This window comes from Herpailurus yagouaroundi, unplaced genomic scaffold (assembly GCF_014898765.1).
Source record: "Herpailurus yagouaroundi ecotype Mexico unplaced genomic scaffold, PumYag 182, whole genome shotgun sequence".
Classification (NCBI taxonomy): Eukaryota; Metazoa; Chordata; class Mammalia; order Carnivora; family Felidae; genus Herpailurus; species Herpailurus yagouaroundi.
In genome coordinates, this window is record NW_024412413.1 from 28,997,124 (window position 1) to 29,022,803 (window position 25,680).

General features: G+C 39.6%; 2 long non-coding RNA genes across 3 annotated transcripts in view; one reads left to right on the forward strand and one right to left on the reverse strand.

The window, feature by feature from the left end:
- Positions 1-25,680, forward strand: part of LOC121040633 (uncharacterized) — a 397,748-nt gene that overhangs the window by 327,287 nt on the left and 44,781 nt on the right. The window lies entirely within an intron of this gene.
- LOC121040634 (uncharacterized) lies at positions 15,837-25,265 on the reverse strand. The gene is made up of 4 exons (XR_005795383.1): positions 23,164-25,265; positions 19,692-22,616; positions 17,276-17,362; positions 15,837-15,991 (listed from the first exon to the last, which is right to left on the reverse strand). It is a non-coding gene; the product is annotated as an uncharacterized LOC121040634 (long non-coding RNA).

Here is a 25,680-nt window from a genome sequence, read left to right on the forward strand (position 1 = left end):
GAAAGAAAGAAAGAAAGAAAGAAAGAAAGAAAGAAAGAAAGAAAGAAGAAAAAGGGAGAGAGGGAAGGAGGGAAGGAAGGAAGGGAAGAAGGAAAGAAGAAAGAGAGAAGACAGAAAAAGGCAGAGAGAAGAGAGGGATTAGAAGGAGAGAGGGAAAAGAGGAAGGGATGGGGGAGAAAATATGAATTTATTTGAGAGATACGGCTGTACAGTTGGGCACTTTTGAATTACTGACTGAGCATGCAACTTTGCGTGTAAATAGCCATAGTGCCTTATCATTACTTTTACAAGAAAATAGTACATCAGAACCAGAAGCTAGGCCTCGTTTTTTGCCATGTGTATTTATCGACACCTAGCGGCAGGATTCTGCATTGTTCTGGCATACTCTTGAAAAATACGTTGTTCACACAATAGAGATTTCAAGTCGTGCTAAAAGCCGATGTTTTCACTTATTTGTTCTGCAACTACTTACTGAACCCATCTGAATGTATCCAACGCTGTTTTTGTGTGGGAACTCAACTAAATAGAGTTCTACATTCTTCTTTAACATATATGATATACAAATTCAACCATGTCAATAGCCACCGTTTATTGAGGACTTACAAAGCACTGGGCTAGGCAGTTTTTGAACATCATCTCTTTTGAACTTGGCAATCAAGTTCGGAGTTATTATCCTTTTCCTCAAATGAGGAAACTGAGGCTTAGAAAGTTAAGCCAATTCACTCAAACTCACACAACAGTTAGTTGAAGAACTGTAGTTAGTTAGATCCTAATCTACGGGTTGTAGAGTTCGTGTTCATTCCACTCTACCACACGGCATCTGAAACAATTCCTTCATAACTTTACTTATTTATATAGATGAAATTCTTTAGTTTATATGTATTTGTACTTGCATTTATATATTTATGTAGGTGTGTATGTGTATTTGTCACCGACTATACGCATGCCGGGGACAGTATTAGATAAGAGTGCATATATTCATTCACAAAATATTTACTGAGTACCTACTACATGCCATGCGTTATGTTGAGTACTGACGGTACAATTATTGGCAAAAAAGATATGGTCCCTGTCTCCAGTGTTCTTAGGGCCCTGTATGGTAGAGGGACAATTACAATTAGGATGTACTTCCTCAGGAATGACAAGTCAAGGGGCACCTGCGTGGCTCAATTGGTTGAGCGTCTGACTTCAGCTCAGGTCATGATCTCACGGTTCGTGAGTTGGAGGCCCACATCGGGCTCGTTGCTGTCAGTCTGTCAGTACAGAGTCTCCTCGGATCCTCTGTCCCCCTCTTTCTCTGCCCCTCCCCGGCTTATGCTCTCCCTTTCTCTCCAAAAGTAAAGAAAACATTAAAAAAAAAAAAACTTTTTTAAAAAGGAATGACAGGGGCGCCTGGGTGGCTCAGTCGGTTGAGCGTCCGACTTCAGCTCAGGTCACGATCTCACGGTCCGTGAGTTCGAGCCCCGCGTCGGGCTCTGGGCTGATGGCTCGGAGCCTGGAGCCTGCTTCCAATTCTGTCTCCCTCTCTCTCTGCCCCTCCCCCATTCATGCTCTGTCTCTCTCTGTCTCAAAAATAAATAAATGTTAAAAAAAAATTAAAAAAAAAAAGGAATGACAATTCAAGTGTACATATACATAAGTATCTTAACTGTTCTTAAGATCTCAAAATGGGTTTTCCAAGGATGTGCTACTTCAGCTGAGATCTGAAGGACAAATATAACTTAGACATATGTGTTTTTAGAGGACACGATGGAAGGGGCAAGCAGGCAGACGAGAGGAGTGTTTCAGACAGTGGGGACAGCATGTGCAAATGCCCTACGGTAGAAGAGAGGAGCACACAGTCAGGGAAGAGAGCAAAGAGGGAGCACGCATTCAAATGTGACTGGGGAAACAGAGAAGTAGACAGATAAGAGGAAAGGCACTCGGCACACTTGCCTATCATGCAGTGATGCGATGTATTTTCAGCAACGTCAGGGCACAGGAACTCTCCGTGTGCATCTAGCTACTGCAAAGGGATGCCCCAATGCTGGGGCAAAGGAAAGTTAACGTAGACCCAGGGCAAATTCTGTGTATGGTCCTTACTGGGGCTGAAGCTGGGCAGTTGGCCATATACTGATGCAATTCCCCTACAACATCTGGGAATGCAAGCAGTGCCTTTCATGGGTAGCTCTATTCCATGGCACTTTCCATTCTTATCTACGTGATCCCCTCATATCCACTTCCATAAACAGGCCCCCAACATCATCACCCCTTTGATCTTTGCCCTCCTTTTTTTAAGTTTATTTATTTACAGAGAGAGAGAGAGAGAGAGAGAGAGAGCACAAGTGCATACGCAGGAGAGAGGCAGAGAGAGAGAATCCCCAGCAGCTCCAGCGCAGAGCCCAATGAGGGACTCGAACCCATGAACTGTGAGATCGTGACCTGAGCTGAAATCAAGAGTCAGATGCTTAATCGACTGAGCCACCCTACCCTCTTTGTCTTTGGTCCTCTTCTACTATGTGGGAGGATATTTTTTGCTAACCAAGTACTCCCCCAATGCTAGAAGAAAGAAAAGCCAGATGTCTTTTCTTATGCCACAAAGACACCATTTTTTCTCCTCCACTTTCTGCCTGGTCAGACTACCCTCCAGGTGCACTGGGCACGACTCCACATGGATGAGAGAGAGGGACATGAAAGCGAATTACTAGTAAAGAGAAAAATAAAGGTCATGAGGTATCTCAAAATATTATCCCGCCACGTCTCCTGGAAAAACTGCTCCCCTGCAAAATGCTATGAAGTTCTCTAGATGTTCGGCTTTCCTATATAGTGGAAAAAGGTCTTCACTTTCTTTCTCTAGGACAATAGCATCCCCTTTCAAGGCAACATTAAGATTGTATGAGTGGTGTTTTCCACAGGTTCTCCAACAGTCAGGTGAATGAACCTAAATGCTATCTTTGTGGATGGGTATGTATTTCCCCAGGCCCATTCCTATGGCGGAGAACCTTCTCCCAATGTTGGTTTCCCTCTTAGTTACCTCTGCCTTGTCTTGCAAATCAGAGGCTCTACAGTGGGGTTTGAGATCTGGCCCACAGACAGGCACATGGCACCTCTGTCCAGATCACACCATTATCACCCCACTTGACTCAGTTTACCAATTACTTGGTGCATTAGAGCCAGACTCCTGTGTCCTCCGCAGAAAGCTGTTAATATCCTTGTTCACCTCTCTCGATGAGAATGGTCTTCCTTCTAAATCTTCCTCTACATGACAGTCCACTCCCACCCTAGTGAAGTTGCTCAGCTTGGTCAAATCTGTTTTCCTCCTGTGCTGTGACTGGCTCGGGTCAGGGGTGTGGAGCCTCCTTAAGATTCTCTTTTTCCCTCTCTCTATCTGCCCGTCCCCCTCAATTTTTTTTTTTAGAAAGTTCAGTTTCTGTAACATTTTTTTTAATTTTTTTTTCAACATTTATTTATTTTTGGGACAGAGAGAGACAGAGCATGAACGGGGGAGGGGCAGAGAGAGAGGGAGACACAGAATCGGAAACAGGCTCCAGGCTCTGAGCCATCAGCCCAGAGCCTGACGCGGGGCTCGAACTCACGGACCGCGAGATCGTGACCTGGCTGAAGTCGGGCGCTTAACCAACTGCGCCACCCAGGCGCCCCTGTAACATATTCTTAAAGCAAACTGAAAACTGAAAAAGATGCCCACGAATTATTTCTCTATCACCTACCATAAAGCAGAGATCAGGAGCGAACCAGGATCTTCCTGGATGGTAAAGAGAAGAAAATATAGTGGCATCATTTCTGGTGTCATTATGGGAGTATACTAGGAGAGCCCGGTACCAAGGGGGATGGGTCCACACGTCTAGTAGAAGTTGATTTTCACAAGTGACTTATTCCATCATTGCGAGTTTCTAAAGATTCTCTGGTTCCAAAGATTAGAGATGTGTGCCCAAGTTAACTCCAGGGTTTGCTGCAATGAATAGATGTCAGGCAGGTAAAGACTGATTGTCCTGTCCATTTTTCCTTCTTTCCATAATGGAGTACACATGAGACGCCTGGACATCTAGTAGCTATTTTGGAACAGGAAGTGATGTTGAGGATAAAAGTCACGTGCAGGTGATGGTAAGGAGAAAGATGGGGAAAGGCCCCATAAGGATCATTTAGCAGAGAGGACTTTACGTCTCCGGATTTATTTCACATGAAGAAGCATTCATTTTCTTTCTTGGTAGACAGCTATTATTTCTGGTCTCTGTTTCAAGCCACCAGTACAATTCTCAACTTATACACCGTGAGGGTGGAAAGTGATCTAATGCTGTGTAGTTGGTATTTACCTACGTGGGTATGGGTGGGAGGTCCCTCGAACTTTTGCGGATAGAACTATGTAGAACCACTTTTCACTCTCAGAAATATATACCTTCCCTTTGGAATCTTACCTTCTAGATTTCCTGACCTCTCTCAACCCCAGGAATCATTGTACTTTCCTTTTTAAAATTTTTTTTAAATATTTCTTTATTTTTGAAAGAGAAAGAGACAGACAGAACGTGAGCAGGGGAAGGGCAGAGAGAGAGAGGGAGACACAGAATCTGAAGCAGGCTCCAGACTCTGAGCTGTCAGCACAGAGCTCGATGTGGGGCTGGAACTCACAAACCATGAGATCACGATCTGAGTCGAAGTCGGAGGCTTAACCGACTGAGCCACCCAGAAGCCCCTGTACTTTCCTGAATATGGTGTTTGCAAGAAGGTGTCTGAATTTCTGTATTACGTACTAGAATTATAGGCTGTTACTTTGTCTGTCATTGCCATTTGGAATCTAATTAAGCATTGGAATGTATGCATCTGAACGGTTGTCATGCAATAATTCAAAAGGTAGCCCACAGAATTTTCTGTGATTGAAAGTTTTTAGGCCAGAAATATTAACCTGAGGAAAGGATAATATGTCTGATACTCAGAAAAATCCCAGCTGCCGAAAGCTATTGCTATGTCCCTGTTCCTCCTGTGGACTTGAAAGTTAGCATCTGAAGACCATCGTAGGATTAATACAGGGACTGCAGGGAAGGCGGCAGAGAAGTAGAAATGAGCTCCAGCTGGGCTTACCCTTCTTTCCTCCTTGAGACTGAATGCCCCACCTTTACTCTGGTAATTGAGAAGTCAATGAGATCTCTCTCCTACAGGAGCCACAAAATCCAAAGAAAGTTGTTTCATTCCCTCTGATTTATGGGCCCACGCACATTGGTGATCAGTGAGATTTTTTTCAGATAGAGTGATTTCTCCCGGTTGGGACAGAGCGTGCCCAGTGTTTTCCACGATTGCAGAATTGGCGATAAGCAAGGGGCAATTTCAAGTCTTCAGTTCCAAGTCAGCTGGCACCTCGAAGTGTTGTTACTTGTGTCCTTTCAGAATTCTGTTGGGAATAATTATGTCACTTAAGAGACTAACACTCCGAAGTAATTCATATCCCCTAATAATCTTTTCTGTTAATTAATGAGCACTGACAGCGGTCAAAGAAATAATTAGAAGCATCCTTTTAGGACTGAGAGAATCCCACAAGGCATGTGTAAACAGCTTGCCTTTGTTTTGCTCTCTTTGGCCATCCATATTTGGTTAATACCCACTTCTCAAGATTAGCCTTGATAACCACTTGTTCTCAAAGACACTGTCCAGGGTCGCTTGGCCTCAGAGTCAAGTGTACTAGTCTAGGTCAATGAAATTCTTCAGCGTAAGAAGTTCTCAATATATCTATATTTTGTCATCTTCCTTATGAACCACCGTGATGATAGATGCCTGTGAGCTATGGCTGTGGGAGCTAGTCAAACTATTCCCTCAGTCAAAGGAAATTTCTTTCTTCTTTGTTGGACTAAAAATCTGAAGTTTTTCTATCTCCTTGACATGTAGACGCATAGCAAAACAGTCTGGAAGAATGTAATTTTAGGCTTTCACTGTACATGGAAATGTCTTTTTGACAGAGTTATCCTTACTACTATATTTTGAAGGACTGACAAACACTTCGTATCCTGAGATAGCCCAGAAGGGAACAATTTGGAATGAACAATATGTGGATAGATGGTCTTCGATCAATGTGTCTAAAAAGCAATTCTCTGAATGTCAGAGGTTGGTGAAGAAGACTAGAAGGGATTTGAAAGGGGAAAAGTATGACTTCTAGGCCATTAAGATTGTTTTTTTCAAATACTTGCTATGATGAAAGAGATAGGGAAAAAGAACCTTCAATGATTTTTAACACATAGAACTGAAAGACAAATATGTAATATAGAAATCTACGGAATGATTGGTCTAGATGAACTTTCATGAAACCATTCAATTCTCATCATTTTCCGTCGACTCTTTGGGTTATATGCTATTCCACAATTTAAAATGATCTTAGCTTTTATAACTACAAACAAAATATCAAATTTTGGTATAAGTTATGAAATTTTGGATCCAAACCAGATTATTTTGTCATGTATTTGGAACGACAGCCATGAGTTCTGAAAATATGTACCAGGCCTGGAGTATTTTTATAACTATAGGATGATTCTGTTCTCTTGTGAGGTTGTATTTTTTGTTTGTTTGGGGTATTTTTGGTGTTTTATCCTTCCACATCTAGAATGTTCATCTTTGGTTTGTCCCATCTGTGTCTCTAACATTCCTCTAGTATTGCTCTGACCATGCTTCAGGTTTATTTTTTCCTATGTGAAGCGTGTTCCATCTCAGCAACCCCTTTCCCCCTGCAACTTGGCAGAACGGAACTCTTTGTGTGTAAGCACTAAAGTTGTTACCAGCATCCACACTAGTATCTGTTATCACCACACAGTATATCTATTAATGTCTGTCTTCATTATTATGGGACTGCTTTCTTCAAGGGTAAAGTCTGTGTTTTCTTGATTTTCGTATCCTCCCTTCGCACGACAGTGACGTGGCCACCACTCCATACATTCTCCTGGAAGCGGGCAATGAATAGATGAGTGGCTCTCAACTGTTAATGCAGCTTTAAATGAGATGCATCTGTCTCCTTACCGAAAATCTAGAAAAAAAAATATGTATTAACTTAGATTTCTTTTTCATAACTTATTGTTTATAAAGTCCTTAAAATACTCTGCTGTTCAGATGCTACGACAACAGCCGTATCACCCCATTTTAAAAGTAAGACCACTCAGGTTCACAGGAGGTTGTGTAAGTACCTAGAAGACAAGTCGAACATTCAGCCACAGCCACATGCTCCATAGTGCACACTGTTGAGGGAAATAGCAACCAAGTGGGATAGTTCTGCAATTAACTCTTTGTAACATAAAGTTTAGGTCATTTCCTTTTTTCTTTTTTGATTCATTTTTCTTATGTATAAATAAGGGAAGTAGATAAGGTGACTTCTGAGTTCTCTTTTGCTCACCTACTCGTTAGAAACTCTGCATCTGAGCACCACATCATCTGACCACGAGATGGCGCTGCAGCTTAACTCAGTGCCCCAGGCAGCAACCCCAGTAAGTGAGGAAAACCGCCCAGGGCGAGTCCCGACAGACAGAAGTTTTCCAAAGACAGACATCCTATGATAGTGGAGAATTCTCCATGTCTCCCGTTTCCAACGTGACTTCCTGAGGTTCCCGTATGGAGAAAGTGTTTTAGGATGCCAGCCATCCATAGGCGCAACCAAGAGGAACAGTCCCCTTGAGGCCAGTGCTAAGAACACACCTGAAGAAAGGAGCTCATTTAAATGACTAAAAACAGGGGCGCCTGCGTGGCTCCATGGGTTGGGCATGGGCTCTTCATTTCCGCTCTTATCCCAGGGTCCCCATGTCAGGCTCCCCGCTGAGCGTGGGCCTGCTTGGCCTGCTTGGGACTCTCAATCAATCTCTTCTCTCTCTCTCTCTCTCTCTCTCTCTCTCTCTCTCGTAAAAAAATTAAACAACTAAAAACAAAGTATAACATCCATGTCAGGGCAACCTTCGCAACTGGAAAAATGCCGAGGTAAAGACTGTGGGTCCTCATCAGACTCTGAGCTGGGTTTTTTCCATTGTTGAAGTCCCAATAAATATGTACAGAGTGAATAAATGTACTAAGCATCTACTAGGAGTAAATGGAGTGATGCAGGTAGGGAAGAGGAAGTCACTTTCACAATCAGACTCATGTATGTAATGCACACTCACTGAGCACTTTCCATGTGCCAGGCTCTGTGCTTGTTCTCAGGGAAATAGTGTGATAATGCAATGGTTACCATTGCTTACTTACTGCTAAATGCCGGGGACTGTGCTCAGCCCTCTAATATTTCACTTGTTAAATCCTTAGGATAACACATACTAAGGGTTATTATCCCCTTATATCGATAATGAAAGGGAAGGGCAGAGAAATTAATCAAACTTGCTAAGGTCACTACCAAGGTCAATGACTCCTGTTTTTGCAATACTAGAAAGACAAGGAGCCCAGTGATGATGGGGGGGGGGGGGTGCATGCCAACAAATAAAACAGCGACTCTTTTAGAGAACAGCTAGAAGTGCAGTTGGACACTTTCAGATCACTGATTCTTTGCCTTGATTCTTGAAATTCACTTCTACTGGCTCAGAATAGGGAAAAGATAGATTTCTGATTTGTCTCACAATAGCTGTTGTCTACTAATTCCCTCATGGCTGTGGGGTCTTCATCTGGCTTTCTTCATGATCCTTAATACAGGAAATTTTATTACCTCAATATTTCAATCGTTGCTACTGAACTTGTACCCTGGAAGATACTAGTTCATTGGCAAGACTTCTTCAACGTATGCAGAAGCTAGAGAAAAGGCAAAGAGAGAAGTTCTCAGGGTGATGTTGTAAAATTGATTCCTTCATCTAGGCTGGATTTGGATATGTGCTCATTTTTAAAAGTTTATATTCCTTCTACCAAATTATACAGGTTATTTGTAAGTCTGGCTTCAATTTGAGTACTTTATTTTGTTGAGATTACGTATGTTCCTGTTTTCCTAAATTAGTGGGCACATTTCTGGAAACAAAGAAGGAAGAAAACAAGGAGCGATCTTTTATGCCCCTGGCTTATAATCTAAAACTGACCAAGAGTCCCATAACATGAAACATTAAAGAACCAAAAGCACAATACATTTTTTTTTTTATGACAAGCTAAAAAACAAAAATGGAGGAAAACTCTAATCCAATCAAAATCCAATCAAACAGCCTCCTCCCAACAAAGGCTGGCACTTTGTGTATACAACCCCGTAGCAGAGATGTCATTAAGAGTTAGGCCTTTCTCATCAAGGCTAATCCTTTCAAAATAACCTCCGAAGTACGAGCACTGACTGAGAGACAGACGTTGGGCAGCATACAGAGCCAGTGTCTAGGAGACCAGTTATCCTCCAAGATTGTAAATTTGCCATTGTGGTTTTGCTTGCTGACTTGAAGCCTACTTGTGGAAGAGACTGCCAATGATCTCTCAGTTTCTTCTGCCTTTATTCCTCTTCAGAACAAACGCCCTTAATTTCAAGTGAAGCCTTGTGACTGAATTCCCCAACCCCCAATGGAATATGAGTGCAAGTAATAACTTCCATATCACCCTCTCAGATGCAAGGCTAGAAGACAAGTGTTGATAGCAGCTGTCCCCAACCCTCGACAACTCATCTCAGGTTATGAAGGGGACCTATATACTCTTGCTTTATAGCACCTACTACATTTAAAAGTTACTTTTGCTACAACAACTAGCTAAGACAAAAATTTGTGCCTGGACGTTAATCATTATTACGATAAAAAAGCTGAGGCAACTGGTGGGCAGTCAGGCGGTGAATGGCAAACGCATAGGTATTGCAGCCTGGAGTCCTGGGGACCCTGAGTGTGCTGTGACAGGTCATTTGGTAAAAGTGCTGCCTGTGACGGAAGGCAGACCACAGCATGTAGCTAACTCTAGGGGGACAGTTAAAGGAAAAGTGACTTGTCCAAGTTCATATGATTAGACTAGAACTTAAGTCTCTGGTTCATTGTTCATTAATTATAATACAAAAAGAAGTGCCCTGATCCCCTGCAGCAAAGGTCTCTAATGTATGCTCTTCTAAAGGGTGTTTAGCTCCACGTCTGCCAAACCAAAATGTATTTCCATAGGATATGCAAATATTATAGCGTTGTCTATGGGATGAATATTTTGTGCCTTCGTGTGCATCATAAATATAAAGATACATTTCTTTGGGGGTCTTAATAGATAAAATTGGGCTCAACACTTCTCACTCTTGACATTCTGTTACTTATTAACTAATAGTGATCTAAAATAGAGCTGGACAATGATCCTTGTAAGGACCCTTGCTCCCCCAACCTCCACCAAGGTCACTCTATCCCTCTCCCCTTGCCCCTGCCATCAGTCAACAGTCAGGAATATTTAATCACGGTGCTGTTTCACACTAAGCATCAACTTGTTCTCAAAATCTTCAACCCGTCCTCCAGACAGCTGTACTTCCTAACAGAATTATCATAGACAGGCTAAGAGATTTAACCTGCTTGCTTTATGGTGGGTCCAGGAATATTTACATTTAGTAGGTACACTTTTAAGATACAAGTGACTCTAAAGTTAAAAATTTGCAGCATGCAGGAAGGCAGGTGTGAAGGGAACAACCTCATGATCTTTGCAAAGTGAGCCAGGGACTTCTCTACTTCTTCCTCCTGACAAGGACTGGTCTGTGTTTGATTTCCCACGAGTGCCATCTATTTGAGTTCCAAGAGTCTGAGACTGCACAGCACTTTTCTAGGACCAGAAAGCCCTTAAACACTTTCATTTCAGCCACCTACAGCAATATCCATGCTCCAATCTGGTAAACCATGAGATTTGAGAGCAAGCATTCGAGGATGACTCCCATATACGGTTTTGTAATTGTTGTTCTCAGTGAGCGTTAGTTGCCGCAAAGTATGGCATTCCACGGCTACAACTCCCTCTTCCACTCTGGAAAACGCATCTTTGAAAAGCAAGGAGCCGTCGTCATTCTTTGCATTTTACCTTGGCATTTTGGCCTGTACCTTGGAATTTCTTCCCACTCTCTTGTTATTCCAGCGTTTCACTGTGATTATGGGCTGTTAATGCCATTATTTTGTTATTTCAAAGGAAGGAATGTTCTATTGCTTTTTGGGGAGTATTCAGCCACCCGTCTACAATTAGTGTTTTCAAGTGTATGCCAGGTTCTATTTTTCCTTTTCCTTTTAAATTGCAAGACTCCAAGTCAGTATTCCAAAATCACTTTTTGTTTGTCTTAAGATTACTATGTCGGCAGCTTTGTCACAATTATTTAAGTAACTAATCGAGAATTGATTCCCCCCCCAAATATATTAAAATATCATGAGATCAAATTTATACTAGGAAATATGTGAAACTGACACAAGCTAGAATCACACGGTCTGAAGAAATCTTTTTGAAAATGATTGGATTTTACATTCTGGATAGATTTAAATGCTAAATAGAGTATTTAAAACACAATCCTAGATGCCTTTTACTGGAATACGATAGCTGGAAAAACAGGGAAGAAACACATTAGATTTGATTCAGTTTGGTTTTGTGATTTTGATTAATTCAAGAATTATGGATTGTTACCTATATGTTATGCCACGTAACGCAAAAAAGAAAATGTCAGATATACATATGGATTGAAACCTTTATAAAATGGATGGCCCAGGCCCCAAGGTAGGCAGTTACCTAGACAAGGTACGCCAAGAGCCAAGAGCCTCTAGCCAAGTTCTCCAGAACTGGCTGCCACCAGAATTTTTATGAGAGGGGCAGCAGTTAATCCTGAAGATGTGGTATTAGATGCAAAGGTTCTGTCAGGGAAACTCATTTATCTTTTATTTATGCAACTCACAGTTCTATTGAGAATGCTAAAATCTGTATATATGGTATGCTTTTTAAATTAGGCTTCAACTAATAAATCAATGGCTAGCTTTCATATAAATGTAAAGAGGACCAAAAAAATGATTTAAGGTACCTGGATCCATAACTATTTTATGATCTTCAGGCATCAGTTGAATTACCTCTCATTACTCACGTGCAAAATGGGGAAGTTGGGTTATTTCTATGGTCTGAGAGTGGTTTAGTAAAGACAGCAGAGAGCATTCTGTTCAGACAAGCTTAGGTTACAATCTCAGCTCTGCTGCCTTTTCTACCTGGTACTTCTGTCTTTTTTTTTTTTTTTTTTTTTTTTTGATAAGTAAATTGAAAGTAGAAATATCTACCTCCTGGAATTGTGAGAATTAGATGAGCTGGTAGAGATAAAGTCACCAACAGGCAGGAAATGGTGGCAGCTTTATTACTGCAGGTTGAATGTTGCGCGTCTCTCTCCAAATGCCCTCTCTCAACTCTGTTCCAACACCACAATCCTATGACTTAATCCTCCACTCCAACTGGACCTTTCTTCGGTCTATAAAGGGCTAGGTGATACCTAGGAATCCAGCTCAAAAAACAGCTGGGAAATACATAGTAGGATATCACAGAATAAGATCTATGCTTGAGAAAAGTATCTCCTATTCTCCTTCCTTAATGGTGTCTATAGTAATGATTCCATCCACCCATCCGTTCATACATTCAATAAGCATCGATTAAGCTTTGACTATGTGCCTGGTCACTGTCCGTGTTCCTTGACCTACCTCTTTCCCAAGCCAGTGTAGACTAAAATTCTGTTTATGAGTGAAAGTGGTGAATATTCTGGCACCAATTGTTATGTACTTGTGATTTTCTCATTTCTAAGGCAGCTTTTCTGTATTTACCTCCAGACTATTACATGGCATATGGTTTGGTTTGGGGATATTTTCTTCACACCTTCCTAATTAGATCAATTTTGTCTTCAAACTCTCTGCTTAGAATATATTCCAAGACTGTATTCTGGTCCCTTGCATTTGTAAAATTGAAAAGAAATCTATTCAAGTTTCTGCGATTTTTTTTCTCTACCAGTCAGATCTTATACCCATTTACACTTGTTTTGAAATGTGCTGACACATAATGGGAATTCCAAAGTTCCCAATATGGGGGGAATTGCCATTTGAAAAAAAAATCTGTGCAATACTTTCATAAGCCATGTATAAAGTATTGTGTGTAAGACAGTGGGGTAGTGATGAGACATAGATCTAAGCCCAGATACATCAGTGATGTGTTATGAAAGGAGACATGACTGTTCTGGACCTCAGTTTCTATGTCTTGAAAACTGGGAAATAATATCTTATTTCTCAAAGAGAGTACTATGAAAAATAACATTATATGTGTGATAGAACCTTGACAATTACAAAGTCCCTTATGAGAAGTATCAACAATTATTATCTCACCTGAATCAGGCTAGAGCATTAAAGTTGGTCTGAATTTGAGCACTGGAGAAAATGATGACTTGGAACAGATTGGGGTTATTAGTGAATCAAAATAGAACAGAAGAATCACATAGGAGAAATGCATGGTCAATGATGCCAGGGGGCCTGATCCAGGGGCCCTCCATTTGCCCTCACAGAAAGGTACCCTGTGCTACAAAGCCAGAATCAGTAGCGCTCCTTGGGTGGGGAATCTACTAGAACAGAACACCCTAGAAACACAGGACTCTTGACTTTTATATACTTTTGCATGGAGGGATGGAGAAGGGGAGGTTGTACACATTAGGACTCGATGGTCAGCCTTATTTCTGTAAAAGGAAATTCTTGCCATGCCATCAGTGCCTGCCTTCACAAACCATTTCTTTCTGTGCTTTTGGGTCTTCTCGAAGTGTATCATCTGGCCAATTTTATCGGATCAGCATATCCCCAAGGGTCTTCAGAAAAAACATAAAATTCAGGCATGCAGGCAACTGACCAGTAAACGTGAGGCATAGTAAATAGACCCAAACCCAGGTCTGACTCTGGGATAAAACAGGTTACGGTAGAGTTCTCATTCGTTCGTTCATTCATTCATTCATTCATTCATATATTTACCTTAGATTCCTCCAACTCCTCAGTCATGCACTACTCTGGACAGACTCCCCTTGCCCCAATTCCTTACTCTGCCCCAGATTGAGGCAATCCCATCTGCTTCAGGGACCACGTAAATACCCACCATTCACAGTGTGCATGGCAGGAGTCTACCTTCCCTCTCCTCCCTCTCCTTGGAGTGTGGTTTGTCTTCCCATCTCACAGGCATCTGATCTTTGAGATCACCCTTTCATGGTATCTAATACATCGGTCTTTATGAAATGCAAAGCAGTAGGATTTAAGAGAAAGATTGCTGATTTCAGAATCACACAGACCTGAGAATGAATCGATCATGGTCCCATCCCTTGCTTGCTGGGAGACTTTGCGTAACTGATTTAAGGTAAATCATTGTCTCTGCACTCTTAGAACAGATATGGTGAATTCTAGCTTCGAGGCTGGGTGTGAGCACGCAATGTAAATCTTATATGAAATGAGCACAATAGGTTTTCAACAAATGTGCATCTCTCCATTTGCCACAATCTGCGAAGTTGACAATTTCAGGAACAGGACTATGAGGAATAATTTAGATCTAAGAAACTTGTGCACCTAAGGGTTACCTGTGATTTTGGCAACTCCTTGTCCAACCAACTTCATTTCTCTGCAAACTATGATCCAAACCCTTAGCAATCAAAATGGAGATACAATATTTCTTATGCCATATTTTCCAAACATTGGTTTTAACAAAGTTTTCAATTGATGTTTATTTCTTATAAAATATATCTCAAATATATTCACAGTTGGCCACCAGTTAGAAGGTAGAATATGCTTTTAGCTTTATTTTTAAATAGTTTTATATCTAGGAGTTTCAATTTATGTTAGATCTTTTAGTTTATATTAGATCTTTCTTAGATATTTTTCTTTTTCTTTGTTTTTTCTGAGTGTACCGTGTAGGTAAGAATATATTCACAGTAATGAAAAATATTCAGAGTGACTTTTTTTTCTTTTTCTTTTTAACATTTCTGTTTCATATGTTTACACTGCTTTGTCTGTTAGTTTTTGTCAGCACTGAGCATGATTTATAGTTGCAAGCACTTTCTTTGTGGAAAACTGAAATTCTTCCTGTGCCTAGAAAATGTGTGCATGTTCTTGAAGACAGTACAAAAGAGAAGCACCTTTAACGCATACTGAGATTCTTTTATAGAACCCTAGAAGTCAGAATCATTATATTGTTCTGCAGTTTATACCCCAGGGGAGGGGGGTGTTTCCACTTCTGGGAAATGTGTAGTATTCTTAAGGATTCCATGGGACTTGTGGGGAGGGGAGGTGCAAATGGGTCTCCAAAAACCACTGAGGATCCGTCATGACTTACTTTCCCCCTAGGTTTATTACTATTCCCCCTTACTATTCTAGGCCTTTGCTGATTAAATGATTTATTACCGAATTGAGGGGTTTTTACAACATATTTATCAGTTAATAGTAAAACGCGCCTCAGGCTTTGAATACAAGTAAGCCCTCAAGACTGTCTATAATTCAGTTATGTGACAATCTGAAGATTTGATAAGAACCTAATAAGACATGAAAGGTTGGTGCATTTTTGGGAAATGTCCAGAAATGGGTTAAAAAACACGTGAAACAGAGAGGTGACGTATATATTTCAAACAAGCCTAATAGAGCAATAAGAAAAAAAAAAATATTTGGAGAAACTGTAGACAAGAGAAAACAACCATCCCAACAAAAACAGCATAATAGAAAACTCGTTGCAACATTGTATCCCCCAGTGTTAAGATAAAAACTTTGATTGCAACGTAATCTGTGTTTAATTCACTGTAAACAGAAAGAAAAAAAAAAAAAAGGAAGACAAATACCTGTTTATACTCATCCCCACGAGGCACCATTAAAGTTCATTCTAATTCTGTGAAATATCAATATCTTTCAGGAAAATTCAACCTTTTGTGACTTGTGCCAACTAAACATCAGAAATCTTCCAAGAATCTAAGATGTTTCCAACTCCGCTATTTATTGGGCTTTTTGTCATATCGATGGATACTGCAGAAGTTGGCATCGAGTTATATGTAGTGATGGAAATATTCTATAATATGGGAAGAATGTATTATTTTTCTTGATCCATGAATTCCCCTCAAGACTTGAATTGTCTGTAATAAAAAAGCAGAGAAAATGCTTGGGCATGCAGAATCCAAAATAACTATTTTTCATACAGAAATATGTACCCTTGCAACGTGGTGGATGAGAAGAAAACACAATTCTAGGTGTGATTTATTTCTTATATTCAGAATGCTGAATTCTACCTGAATTACATTTATTTACAGACCACTGAAATATTTTTATTTATAATTTTGTGGGTTAAGCCACATGATTCAGTATCCTAAGCTATACTTTGCAAGTGAAGCTAATATAAACACTCATCTTTGCCAATGTAGGATGGTCAGGGTCAAGGTGACCTGAAGGCCATGTATTAGTGGTATCACTAATGTAAATATTTAGGGCCATTCCGTTTTATAAATATTCTGTGGATGTGTGAAAACCAGCAGACTTGGGGGGGGCCTGGGTAGCTCAGTCAGTTAAACGTCTGACTTCGGCTCAGGTCACAATCTCACGGTTTGTGACTTCGAGCCCCGCATCTGGCTCTGTGCTGACAGCTCAGAGCCTGGAGCCTGCTTCAGATTCTGTGTCCCTCTCACTCTGCCCCTCCCCACTCATGCTCTGTCTCTCTGGCTCTCTCTCTCTCTCAAGAATAAATAAACATTACAAAAAAAAAAAAAATTGAAAACCAGTAGATCGGGGTCTCCTAAGATTTTGTATGCACTGTTTATCTCCTTATATCAAGTTTGTCTAAACAACGTTTATACAGTGAAATTGTAAAGGTTCTGTAGACAATTTGCCCATTTCTAGAGAAGATGTAACTCCTTTACCATCTGGGTCAGGAATCCCCAGTGTTTTTTTTATGAGTTTGCTACCAAAAGCTACTGTCCATCAGCTACTTGTTATTCTGAGTGTCTTAAATGGAAGGTTCCTTAGAAAAATGTGTTCTTCATAAAAGAAACCCAGACACATAATCCTATCCATTTTTTTTTTTTTTTTTTTTGTTGGCTTTATCTCTGACTGGAGATTTGCTTTGCTACACCTAAGCTTTTCTTGATCTTCTCCTCTTCTCCTTAAACTCCTGACCATGGAGGAAGAAGAATTACATGCCTTGTCACAGAAAATAAGAAAGGTCCATCTACTAATTTTTAAATCAGTCTGAATTAAACTGCAAGGATGCTTTTACAACTGGAAATATACAACTGTCTTAGGTTAAGGCCCACACAGAACCAACGAACTATTTGACATGGCACAAAAACAGAGCAAAGGAAATTTAGGTCAGCATTTTGGTAAAAACCTAATATTACCAAAACAGTGTTTATAAATTGTTGCATTACCTTTGTAGGTGAGGGTTGCTTGCATAAACATACTTCTCCCTTGCTTAACTAATGTAAATAACAGGCATGTCGTATTTCCTCTTTTCTCTGAAAAACACCAAGAACAAAATATTGCAAGAACTCTCATAAATAGAAAAAGGCTGAAAGTGTATTGCAGAGGGCAACTTTATAAGGCAGGAAGTCTTGACAATGTATTTTACCACTTAGGGTTTACAGTAAATTAACAGAAATAAATACATACAAATTTTATTTTTCCATTTGTTCTTATAATGACAAGTATTGCTAACAATTCTAAATTGGCTCCGAGGAAAACTTCATAAACATACAACTTTTATCTGTCTTTCTTATGTTCAAATTCAAAAGGTCTTTCCTTTTATCCTTCTCATATTTTTGAGTGGATGACGAGAAATTGAAATATAAGCCCTCTTGAAATGTTATGGATTGAACCTGAACGGATCAGAGCTCTACCTGTGACTGCCCAAAGATTAGAGACATGTTGAAATTCATGAGGTGTATGTGAAAAGCCATTGATGATGGGTGATGGGGTTTTGGAGTGATGATGGGGTTTGGAATTGACGGCCCAGAAAGAATTCTTGAAGACGTCTTTGGTGCAAAAAGGTGATTTCATTAAAGTACCGGGACAGGAACCGTGGGCAGGAACAGCTGCCCTGGGGTTGTGAAGAGTGACTGATTATATATCTACAGGTTGGGAATGGGGGGGTTGGTTAGGGACAGCGTACGTCTCTAAGGAATTGTGGAAGCAAGGTTTCCAGACCTTGAGGCTAGCTGTTGTTAGAAAAATGTCATTTATTACTGTTTTTTTTTTTTAAATGTTTCTTTTTATTTATGTTTGAAAGACAGAGAGAGAGAGAATGCGCAAGCAGGGGAGGGACAGAGAGAGAGGGAGACAGAATCTGAAGCAGGCTCCAGGCTCTGAGCTGTCAGCACAGAGCCCGATGCAGGGCTTTAACTCGAAAACCACGAGATCATGACCTGAGCTGAGGAGGCTTAACTGACTGAGCCACCCAGGCACTCCCACTGTTAGTAAAACCTTAGTCATGAGCTCCTTCAGATGTATATCAGGGGCCATATGCTTGGAGTATAATATAATGCCAAAGTATACTTGAGGGGTAAAGATAAAGGTTTGCTAAGGAATTTTTACGTATTTAAAGAGATTCACAGGATCCTGGCGGGGCAGGATAATGTTAAACCAAGATTCTCTTGTGCCCCTGGCGTAGTGTCATCATCGAGGCAGCTGAGCGCTTAGAGAAAGGTCACTATGCTTGATTCAGGACTTGTCAATGGAGTGTAGGCGGTAAGGGAATTTAATTTTTCATTTGCCTTTGTTTCCGCCATTGCAAGCACTTAAACACCCTTACATCTTGATGAGGGTGATATTAGAGCTCCAGGAAACAGAGTCTATAGGTTTCCGGAGATTAGGCTATGGATAAGATTGCCTTTTTCTTGCAGTTTACTAAGTTATTCGTAAACTGAAGGAGACTCTTGTCCTGCATGACTTTGATCTCTCTCAGTCAACCATTTGTTTCTTTCCTTTCCTTTGTTCTTGGGCAGCCAAGAGTGTCCAAGGAATATCACATATATCCCACCTGGGGGAGGGGGAGGGGTGTTGTCAGCTTGTATTTTGCCTTCAGCTTGCCTTATGGTCCCTCATCAATGTATACTTGAAAAAAAAATCACAATTCTAAAAAGAATTTACTTTGCAAAGAGGTTGTTGAATTTAAAGACAAGTGAGGTACATTCGATAGAAAGTAGCCAGTCAGGTGCCCAAATTTTCTATCCTCTTATTTAAATAGCACATCGCCATCAACCTCTAATTTCCTTCTTTGTTTAATTCTTCTTCATAGCATTTATTACCACTTAACGTACGTTTTGTTCTCTGGTGTATCCTCAATGCTTACAGCAGTTTCTGGAACACTACTGTTGCTCAAGTTACACATGCTGAATGGACAAATAATTGAAATTATTATATCTATTATCCAGTGAATTTAGTGCATTTCAAATGTTATAATGATACCTGTTAAATATGTCATTAGAATAAATAGAATAAGATGGTTTTGAAGGATATTTGATCCAGGCTTTAAAAAGTCCCCCACATTTTTTTTTTGAAGCTTTCTTTCTCCAAAAAGACAATAGCTTCCTGTTAATTATAGAGTTCGTTCTTATTGTGTAGTCCAAAAAAATTACTGATTTAGAGAATTGTGATAAACTTTTCTATATTAATAGTGCATTTCACCCGAGGCTTATGATGTATTTTGATATTCTGGTTACAATTTCCACTTCATTTCAGAACCCATTGTTGTTTGGGGACGTACTGTGTTTCACATCCAGTGGGCCACTCAAAGCAACCCTGCTGCCCAAGAGCCGTTCGGTCTCATGGAGATTTTGACCGACTAACCTTGAGTTGGTCTTCTGATCGTCCCTACACATTTGATTGTAGGTGACACCAGTTGCCATGCATAGGGAACTCCTCAATACTTATGGCTTCCCTGGAATCAGACACATAGCATAACGAAGACGAACAGCGAGTACTCTAGTCACATTCTAATTATTGACCTCTTGCTGTGTAGTCACATCAAGTAATATATTTTAGGCCCTGGAGTACAACTTATGGTACAAACTTTTCACAAAATTTTGGATGAATTAACCTTCCTTCACTTTTTCAGCACCTTGCATAAGCCCTCTTAATTCGCACCTATCCCAAAACAAAACAAAACAAAACAAAACAAAACAAAACAAAAGCATGGTCCATAAAAGAACAGATTGAGCAACTGCTTTTCATTAAAATTAAAGACATCTACTCTTCATAAGATGCTGTTGAGAAAATGAAAAGGGAGAGAATATTTGCAAAGCACTATGTGCATATGATATGCTTCATGATACATGATAAAGGATACGTCTTCAGAAGATACACAGCAATCCTCCAGTATCCACAGTTTCACTTTGTACCAGTCAATGGTGATCCAGATGGCGATGATCCTTCTTCTCACCTGTTGTCAGAAGGTCAATAGTAGCCTGCACCATGTCATAGTGCCCACGTCACTCACCTCACTTCATCGCATCATGTAGGTATTTTATTGTCTCACATCGTCACAAGAAGGGTGAATAAAGTACAATAAGATATTTTGAGGGAAAGAGGCCACATTCACATAACTTTTATTGGAGTGTGTTGCTAAAATTGTCCTGTGTTATTATTGGTTATTGTTGTTAATCTCTTACTGTAGATAATTTATAAATTTGTCATAGATACTACTGTAGAGGAAAAAAAAAACAGTATATATAGGGTTTGGGAGTATCCACAGTTTCAGGCATCCACAGAGGTCTTGGAACATATTCCCTGTGGATAAGGGGAATTGTAAAGAACTGAAATGAACTCTTACAATGATAATAAACAATCCAACTAAAAATGGACAAAATATTTGAATAAATCACTAAAACATGTACTGATGACAAAGGAACACGCTAAAAGATACTCACCCTCACTAGTTAGTTTGGAGATAACAAATTAACGAGCTACCACAATGAGCTAACGATATATCCCTAAAAAAAAAAAAAAAAAAAAAAAGACCTGCTATACTAAGTGTTGGCAAAGTGCTTGGGGGATTCGAAATGTCATACACTCATGTTAGGAATGCAAAACTATTATAACCACTTTGGAAAATATTTTGAAGTTTCTTAAATAGTTAAACATAAACTCAGCTATTCTACTCCTAGTTACTCAAGAGGAATGAAAGCTATGTCTTTAGAAACACTTTTATGTAAACATTACTATCAGCTCTATTTTTAATAGCTACAAACATTCCACATGTTCAGCAGATAAATGGATAAACAAGTTGTGTGTTATAAAATAGAGGGTTAGTCTATAGTGAAAAGGAATTTGTACTACAACATGGAGAATGTAAATGTCAATAGAATAACTGCTAAATTAAAGAAGCCGTGTAAAATAAGACAGTATGGTTCTATCTATTTTAGCAAATGACATTTAACATATAGTGGAAGAAAGCAAATGAGTGGTCGTCTTGTGTGAAAGGAAGATGGGGAGGGGCAAGAGAGAGGGGTTACAAAGGGGCAGGAGGACACTTTTTTTTGGAGGTGATAGGATTGTTCAGTATCTCCATTGTGGTGATGGTGTCAGGGGGGTATATACATTCAAACATGGTGTGTATATATGTTAAAACATCAAATCCTACCCAATAAATATGTGCAGTTATCTTATGTCAGTTATGTCTCAGTAACCCTATTCAATAAAATATAACCACAAAATAAAACCCCACTCTAGCTGTCATGCATACAACCTTGTGCTCCAGGCCCTTGCATAGGTGTTACTGGGGGTATGAATTGGGTGGCAGCGAGGGAAGGACCCAGCCTTGCATTCATCAGCTACTGGTAGAGTGTGGAGATGTGATATCCCTTTGAAGTCATCCTGAGAACTCTAAGGAATTGCCTTAGGTTGAGGGCTTGCAGGCATTCTCAGACTTGGCCAGTTTAGTTACCATCTAATATAAAGGAAAATGCAGATGTCATCAAGAATAGAGATTAAGTTTGAGAGGCAGATTCGAGACACCTCTTGCCACACCTTGCCCCTCAGGCTGGTTTGCACGTCCACTTTAATTACCACTCATCCAGTGTTCTCTGGCACTTCCAATTATTCTAGTAGTTTCGAATTTCACAACTCACATTCCAAAAAATTAGACGTTGCTGAGACCTTGGATTTGGGTTTGAAATGTGACACTGCTCTCTACCAGCCGCCTTGTTTTTACCACAACTCTCCCACAGCTGTTTAAGGCTATTAATATTAAATTAATGTTCAAGGAAATTTACAAGTGCTCAGTAGGGGAAAAGGAATGTGAGTTAACCACAGACCTTCCTCTTAGCATGGGCCAGCAAAGATATGCCTGGGCTTCGTTACTGAGTAATGTCAGAGTCCATCTTTCTCAGTCTCACATAAGTTAGTTTTCTTCTCTTGAAAAGGTTGCTTGGATTGAATAATTCTATGCTTACAATCCCTGTATGTTTAGTGAACAGCATTTAGGAATGTGTCAGGACCATTGCAAAAGAGGAGAGTAAGAGTTGGACAAATCACAAATTAGAAATTGTACATTATTCCTTTAATACACGTTTACCGAGCACATCCTAGGTGCCGGGCATTGTGTCAGAGCTAGATGAAGACCAGTGAGCAAACACCAACCTGTTTCTTCTCCTCGCAGAGCTTACAGTTCAGGAAATGCTTTCAGTTAGATGTGCCGTTCATCCCAAACTCCAGCTCCTGGTTCTTTATTCTTCTTTCCCATCCACATTTTCCTCACTCAATAAATTGATGCTTCTATCGTTGAGGTTATAGAATAGTTAGGAATGAGAGGCTTTTGCTCTAAGACCTTCCTAAAAGGGAAACCCTTCTCCTCATCCCCCTCACTACCCCCATTCTCCTCCCGTGCCTCCTTCTTTTCCTCTTTGCCTTCTTTCTCTTTCTTTTGCCATTTTCAGTTTTTAATTTTGAAATAATTTCAGATGTCCAAGAATTGCAGAATTAGTAAAGAGTTTCCGTATATCCTAACCCAGATCTCCCAGCTTTTAACATCTTTGTTTGCTTTACCATTCTCTCTCACTCTCTCTCTCCTCTCCCCGACCCCCTGGGCATGGCTATGGATGTAAATATAAATATAGATAAAATATATTTAAATATTCTATTGATGAAATATTTGAAAGTAATTTTCAGGCATAATACCCTTTCCATCTAAATACATGAGTGTACGTATTCTGTCTAACCACATTACAATGAATAAAATGAAGAAATTAATATTAATAGTACTAGCATCTAATCTAGAAGCCATATATCCCAATTCATCCATTTGTACCACTAATGTTCTTACCTGATCCAGGATCACACGTTGCATATTATTATCATGTTCCTTATCTTGCTTTAATCTGAAACAGGTCCTCAGTTTTTCTCTGTCTTTTAAGGATTTGGGGTTTGTTTGTTAGTTTGTTTGTTTGTTTTTGTTTTTGTTTTTGTTTTTGGAATATAGGCCAGTTATCTTGTAAAATGTTTCTCAGTTTGGGTTTTCCCGATATTTCCTTGTTATTAAATTCAAATTATGCATGTGGGGCAGGAATGCCACAGGGGTAATGTGTCTTTCTTGGTTCAGGCCGATGTGCTATTAGTGGGATGGTAATTTCAACTTTGCCCACTTAGTAAAGGTATTATCTGCCGGTTTTCTCCGACTGAAAGTTACCATTTTCCATTTGCAATTAATAAATATGGTGTTGAGAGGTACTCTGAGATTATGTAATCATCCTACTTTTCAACTATACTTTTACCCACAAATCCATAGATAATTCTTACCTGAAACTTTATTATGAGGGTGGTTTCCAAATAGTGATTTTCTATTTCTGTCATTCCTTTTATCTTTATTAGTTGGCATTATAATGCAAGGAACAACTTCCGTTTTTCCCCTGCTAAACTTCTTTTCTGAAGTCTCTCCATCTGTCCATCCCTGTATCTATCCACCCATCTCCATATTTATATTTTCATACATGCATTGTATAATTCTATGTAGTACCAAAAAGTTCCATGATACAGATCTATTTAATTTTTCTCATCTAATTGAATTTGTACAGAAGGCTCATAGTGATGACCTTATTCACAGTTTTACTACCCTAAGGATAATAATGAAGTTTCAAAAAATTACTACTTTCTATGAGATTAGATCAGAAAACAGGATAAAAATCCATTTTTTTAAATCTTTTGGAAGCTTGTCCATGAGGACAGATTCATGCTTTCCAAAGTGACCTTGCATCATAGGATGAATCCAAATATATCCATGAAATATGTGTTTGGACTGTCTACTTCCTTCAGAGTCTTCTTGTCAAAGATAATACCCAACTGGATTGTAGGCTGAAGTTGTAAGGCTTGTCCACAGTAAATCTGATGTTTCAATCAGGTTGACTGTCTGACTCAAGTTCCACACTTTATGCTTATTTGAGAAACAAAACCTCTTACATCTTCTCATGATAACCCTCTCATCTGTCCATGGTCTGGTCTGATTTGAACTTCCCAAATTTGGGATTTGAGTGATACTGTTCTATTCTGTTGCCGAGGATATATAGGGAACTCAAAAGATTACAAATGAAATCAACTAGTTAATTTAACTGAAGCACATCGCAACGCATTGCAGAAACGGACATGCTAATCAGCTTTCATTCAAAAATGTAAAAGCCTAGGTTTTAAAATTTTTCTTATATATGTCAATTGTGGACAAAATAATATCATCAGAGATGCCATTTTTTAGTGCCTAACATGTGTCCCCAGTGCTTCACATGATACCCTAGGTCCATGTTGATATCCCAGTTTTTCAAATCTGCAGCAGGGGGGTTAGAGAGGCTGCATAATTGGACTGAGCTTAAAGCTAACAGGTGGAAAGACTGGAATTCAAATCCAAATTTGTCTTAATTTAAGAAGTCGTGTTTTCCCTCTGTATTTCATTGGTCGTATACCTGTTACCAGTAATAAATACACAGAGGAAAGACGTGTATAGTCTCTGAAATCACTAAGATGAAAAGCTTATGGGATTCCTTAGTAGGATAATTCAGTCTCTTATCTTTAGAGTACAATAGAGTGCTCAAGTTCAAGGTATTTATCTATCTGATTTGGCTTTCCTTGTTTTGTTCTGTTTATCTCTTCCCTTTGAAATATCGGTATATTTTAAAATCTGTATCTGCTCAAGACATACATTATTTAAAGACCTTAAAATCTGAGAGATAAGGATGATAATGGCACTTTATCCCCATGATAATTTATAACTAGATCAAGCTAAAAGTGAGCTCACTAAGTTGAATTTTCTGTATCAAACAGCAGGTGGTGGTGCTGGGTTATTCTATCAAGTTTAAGTACTTCTAGATAGCACTGTGTTGTTGAACAACATATAACATATATTTTGGTTTCAGAACCATTCACATCATCTTGTTAAGATTTACTTTAGGGGCGCCTGGGTGGCGCAGTCGGTTAAGCGTACGACTTCAGCCAGGTCACGATCTCGCGGTCCGTGAGTTCGAGCCCCGCGTCAGGCTCTGGGCTGATGGCTCAGAGCCTGGGGCCTGTTTCCGATTCTGTGTCTCCCTCTCTCTCTGCCCCTCCCCCGTTCATGCTCTGTCTCTCTCTGTCCCAAAAATAAAATAAACGTTTGAAAAAAAAAAAAAATTAAAAAAAAAAAGATTTACTTTATAAAATAATACACATGATGAGGTCTCAAATTATTTGAAAAATAATTACATAAATATAAATCTTTTAGAAGAAGGACGATGATTATATATATATATATGTTAAATAATTTAAACAGCTTAGTACTTCACACGATTATTTAAATGGTTGTATTTAAATATGTATTTTG